Here is a 6,013-nt window from a genome sequence, read left to right on the forward strand (position 1 = left end):
ATTCGAGTGTCACAAGCCACGTGACTTAAGGTGAGTTCAACACCGTTTGATAGAAGACAATCAAGCGAAATCATCTGACGTGAGGCGAATACACGTACAATCATACGTGTTTAACATCGAGCCGATCCTGGCAGGAAAATAAATGATTTTCTAATTAAACTACACATGGTTGACTTTATTTTAATTTGTACCACCCGTAAATAAGATTTTAATAATTTGTACCCCTCTCGAAAACAAAGAAAATGCGAAAATAATAGGATGTCGGAAAATCTATGCTCCTAGCAGGAAAAAAATTGATTTTCTTAAATAAAAAAATATAGGCAGTTTTCTTTTAATTTGTACCATTCGAAAATATCAATTTGGCCATTTGTACCCGTCGCAAAATTAGGTAATAATTAAATTTTCACAGACCAACTCAGTCGTTTATACTTTCGTACCTTCTGCGCATGTGTGATGGAAAATCTTGATTCTGGCACGAAAATGTTAGATTTTCACGGAAAAAATCAAGTGAATGGCTTCTATTTAATTTGTACCATTCGAAAATTACAAATTTTTTATTTGTACCCCCTGTCGAAACCGGAAAATAGCAGTTTTCTTTATCAGCTATATTACTATTTTCAAATCTGGCGAGCGAATGTTGGCAGCCATTCAGAGAGAGAGAGAGAGAGAGAGAGAGAGAGAGAGAGAGAGAGAGAGAGAGAGAGAGAGAGAGAGAGAGAGAGAGAGAGAGAGAGAGAGAGAGCCCGACAGTAGGTTGAGCTGGTCCAGTTCAGATTGTCAGAGAGAGAACGGCAATTGATTATTGATCATAATAATCAAAATAAAAAACTGAATGTTCTCGAAAAAATAATTCTATTCAATTAAGTAGATACGTAGTAGTTCCAACGTGAATGTGAAAACTTTGAAATGGCAAGAGACGTGGGAGTGAGCAAAAAATCTAACCAATAAATCAGATAAGTTTTTTTCATGTTTCTTTGGAAAATTATTACTGGTACTGATTTGATGCATTAAAGTTCAGATACTTTGTTTAAAATTTCTGCTCATTTCAGATTGATGAAAATTTTCTTGAAACGTTTGAGGAGCTAATCAATTTGAAACGGTATTGTTTGATTTCACTGAACTCTGTGCTTTATGAGTTACAATGGGTACAAGTACAAGACAGTAGGAGCAACAAGAAGAGGAATCAAAGATGTATATACTACCAGATCTAAATATTCAAGGGATGTCGAATCATGGCCATCTTCCAGAAAATCAAATTCAATAAGTTGTGGTATCAATCGATAGATTTTGATAGCTTTTTCAGAATTTACCTAACATTAGTGAAATTTGGTAGTTTGGACGAATAGAGCAAACGAAAAGGTTTGTCATTTCTATTCTAGTAGGTGGGTATTATAAAATAGTTGATAAAGTTCACTAGTTTCTTTATTATTTTTTCTATCCAAGTACACCAAAGCATCGCAATAATCTGGCTGAATACTTTGTGTGGGCAAATCATTGAATCCATTTACGACAAATAACTACAATACTTTTAGAGCAAGACCTCATTATTTGGGACCAGTTTTTAGTTATTTTAGTCAGCCAAAAAAAAGCGCAGGTGAGATTCAAACTAGAACTATATGTGTATCAATATAACTGACTATTACAGATTTGTAATGTTTTCAGTTATTTACTTGACAAAGATCAGTTTGGGTTTCAACGGCTACTACCTTTTGTTCAATATGAAAATAGTAATGTGCCGAAGAGGAGGAATTGTAGGAACATTGAGGAATTGTTGTTTTGATATTGAAAATCATGATTGGTTTATGAGCTCAGATTTACATATTTTACCATATTAGCTTTTACCTCTGTCTGGACCAGCAGAATTTTCTGATGAAGAAAATAATAAATTACCTTTAGACTGGCAATACTTACCTGAAACTGAAACAAAAAAAAGGGATTCCAATACAAGGTTTGTGATTAACAAATATTACAAAATTGAATATTTGTAATAGCAGATGCGTATTGAAAATAATTTGAAATTTTCTTTTCTTTTGCAGAATAATGCTGCTGGAAGCTTTAGGTCAGTAATGCGCTAAAAAAGAAGGACGAGAATATCTTAGAGATAATAATGCTTTTATTATTCATAGAGAACTATACAAATGGGAAAAAGAAAACGGTGTGTTTTTAGCGTTTGAAAACGTTGTAGATATTCCGATAAAGTAAGAATAACTAATTACAATTAATTTGAAAAAAATAAAGTTACTAACTTATCGTACATCAGTTATTTCAGAACTGAAGATGAAATGAGATTAGACAATTTAAAATAAGTTAATGTTCCACAACAATGTACAGAAAAGATTCATAAAATGAACAAACAGTACTTGGAAAAGGAAGATCAAGACAATGATGATAAAAATTCTACTGAGTGAATTAATTTTGTACAAATTTTTATAATTTTTGTATAAATCACTCAGTGTAATTAATAATAATACACAGCAAACTGGAGTTGATTCAGTTAACGAAGACGATTTGAGGGATAAAATGAAATGTACGGTGAAAATGAGGAGAAAAAGAAGACTGATATCACTTTCGTAACTAAAAAGCTATTGTAAAAACTGCTAATGACTCTGAAATGTATTCAAACCTTGGAATATTGTACGGATTATTGGATTATTGGATTATCTTTGCACCATTTCACAAAACTTCCATTCGGATGCCAAAACAAAAGGTATCTTTCGATTTTTTCCTTTTAAAGGAATATATTCTTGCTCTTTTATGTATTTCTTACTTAAATTTGAATAAAACTATCAGGTGGAGAATATCGTCTGGATAAATACCCAAGGTGGCAGGAGAATACATCCTCTTAAATTTATGTGTTTGAATCCGGCTATCATTTCCAAGCAAAAAACAAAAATTACACGTTGTGTTATCCTCGCTTTCGGTACTCTCTTGCCAACGTCTACTTTCGACAATGAACTTGGCGCCAACTTCATTCACAAGCTCTGGGGCAATCACGTAGTATCCACGGAACAAGTATATGGGAGAGGTATACTACTTCGTGGATCTACAAACACCATACTCAAAGCTACTTACAACAACGTGCAGTCATTGCTCTTCAAGGTAATTTAATAAGCAGAGCTAAACTAGATAGTTTAGTTGAATACGTTATCATATTTTTGAACGAATTTTAACAGGATGATCTAGGACAACTGGTACTGGAAGTATGAAGTCAAGCTGTACCACATGGTGTATTCTGTTTCTTCTTGTCTTTCACAATGATGGATAGCCAAATACAACGCTGGAAGGAGGTGAGCACCTGGAATGAGCATATTGTCACCGAGCCACAAAGAACGTTGACTTCGATGAAATCATATATGATTTCCGTTCGATCATTCAAGACACTGCCGAGAAACCAGCTGCTTGTGGAATTACTGGAGCATTATTATTTGCAGTTTTTCGTGGCAAAGTCGCTGAGGGTATTGATTTCAGCGACAATTACTATTTTTGTTGTTTGTTTCAAATGAACGATATTTTTTTAGTCTAAGTCAATGCATCCTACAATTTTAATTATTTGCAGATTGGCATTCCATAAGCAGTCCAAAGACTAAAATAAGGCGCAAATAAGACTGAAGCGCGAGTGTAATGTCCGGAATCGATTCACAGGCTTACTACTTGGTAGCGAATGGTATTCTGTGCAGGCGTAAAAAGTACTCAATCAAGCACTTGGGCGATGCATCAGGCATGGAACGATTGGGGAGCAGTTTTACTTGTAGACGAAAGCTCCGATTATTCATTAATTATTTTTCGCTTTGAACTTCATTATGAATAGTTTAATGTTATTTTTTTAGAATGATGTAGCCTTATTCTGTCGATTACCTGCCTAAATGGATAAGAGAAATGTTTAGTGTTTAAATGAATTTTGCACGGTATAATTTTATAATTGCCGTTTGATACTCAATTCTAGAAGCGAGATGGAGATAGGTACAACTTGAAGGAAGAATTGAAAGCTTTTTAACCAGACAGCAAAACTTTGTCATAAAAAGAACTGCAGACTAAACTACACCTCTTTTGCCTATGAAAATTACATTTTACATGATATTTTTTTACACTATGAGTTCAAAGTTTACAAATTCTTGTTTTATTTAAGAATTTTATGACAAGGCCCGCAGATGTAGTCTAGCTTAAAGTTTTTTTGATGTTCTGTTCCGTTTTTTAGACACCTATAGGTATTATAATGGGATAAATTTTTTGCTGTGTTAAAAACGTGATGAGTTAATTTATTGCATAACGATTTATACCTTGACTGTATATGTATTCCGTAAAAGTATTGAAACTTTATTGTACAATTTTTATGTAGCTATTTTTATGATGTAAACATTACCCTCATTTGAATAAACTCCAATATCTTTGTTGAAAAAGAAAAACTCATGCTTTTTCACAATGTCCCTCTTTTGAATCATTTGTAATTGTTTCTTCATTCGCTTGATTTTTGTTATATTTTTTATTTGAAAATAAAAAATAGAAATGTATAATCCAGGAGTTTTAGTGACATGAAAAATATTTGTTCGATTACAAGGAACTATACTTACAACTTGTACAATTTCACTCTTTTTCTGGTTCTCTTCTGTTCGTTTCAAGTTCTCCTTTCTCTTTTCCTTCTTTACTTTTTTCTCTGCTTTCTTTCCTGCTTTCATTTGCACAGTGTTCAACAGTGTGGACATCATTAAAAAATTTAACAAAAAAATAATTTTTTTTTAAACAATGCAGGAAGCGAAAAGTTCACGTAGAAAACTTAGTTTTATACATTGAGTTATTTTTATTTAATGTTTAATTTCTTATAAATATCAGAATTATTGCCTAAATTTTAATTGAATTAAAGTGTTAGATGACTCAAATATTTATAAATAACTCAAAATGATAAAAAATAATCAATACAGAGCAACTTTTCATAATTGGCGCCTACATTTCAAACGATGCAAAACAAATGAACGCGAAAAAACAATAAAACGCGATGTTTTCTTTACACAATTTAATACGTGAGATTCCAATCGTTCATTAGTTAAAACGTTTACTTTAATCATTTGATCTCAAAGAAAATGGGTGGAAGGAAAGCGCTAATTTCACCAGACATCTTGAAAAAAGAAATAATTAATCATATTATTTATGATGATTTTCGTAAGTTGAAAGGCAAAAATCAACAAGTGTGGAAAGACATTAGTAACGCTTTGAATAATAAAATTAAGCCTACAAGCGTTTACTTGATTGTCCATCAAAACAGATATGACATACAAAGTTATTATGAAAAAACAAAAAACATAGTTTTTTAAATATGAAAATAGTGATTACATAGAAAATTTTTGTGCAAAAGTGACTGTAGATATTGAAGAATTTGACGAACAAAAAAAAAGAAAAAGAATTCGAAAAGAATGATCCAGAACCATTATCAGATCAAGCCAATTCATCAAAGTTTCATGAAAATAATGAAGAAATGTTAAATGGAGTGCTGATCCAGGATGGAAAAATAGAATTTCAGATAACCCTAGACGCAGAGGAGTGGAAATCTGTCAAACCAATAGCCAAAGATGACATTGAAAAGAAATCGATGCAAGAAGGCTGGGGTGATATTGTTATGGACAAAGTTTGGTTATTAACAAAAATCCCATGCGCTTTCAATTTCAGTAATCACCAGATTGGAAAATTATGCTTTTTCTCTGCGGAAGGATTTTGTAGTGAATGCAAATCTACTTTATCAGTTAAGTTGATAAATGAACCTGACACTGCACCTGTTTATTTTGAAATTACAGTGGAAAAAGTTAAATTTAAAGTACCACACAGCAGCTGTAGACGTTTAGCTGGTCCAAAACGAAAAAAAGTGAAAGAAGAATTATTAAATGTAAAACCCAGAAAGTGGCAGAGGCAAGAGGCTGAAAAAATAATGGACATTAACGATCCTCATTGCCCAAATTTGTACAATTTAGGAGCACTGCAAAAAGCTAGATCCCAAGCTAAAGATAACGCACTTAGGATCGTAAAA

At 32.5% G+C, this 6,013-nt stretch overlaps 1 pseudogene; it reads left to right on the plus strand.

Annotated features, from left to right (window-relative positions):
• The first annotated feature begins 1,482 nt into the window (after positions 1-1,482).
• On the plus strand, positions 1,483-4,383 carry LOC131672322 (protein HGH1 homolog; annotated as a pseudogene).
• Positions 4,384-6,013: the final 1,630 nt, after the last annotated feature.

The sequence above is a fragment of the Phymastichus coffea genome, unplaced genomic scaffold (genome assembly GCF_024137745.1).
Source record: "Phymastichus coffea isolate CEN01 unplaced genomic scaffold, Cenicafe_Pcof_1.1 PCOF00011, whole genome shotgun sequence".
Lineage (NCBI taxonomy): Eukaryota > Metazoa > Arthropoda > Insecta > Hymenoptera > Eulophidae > Phymastichus > Phymastichus coffea.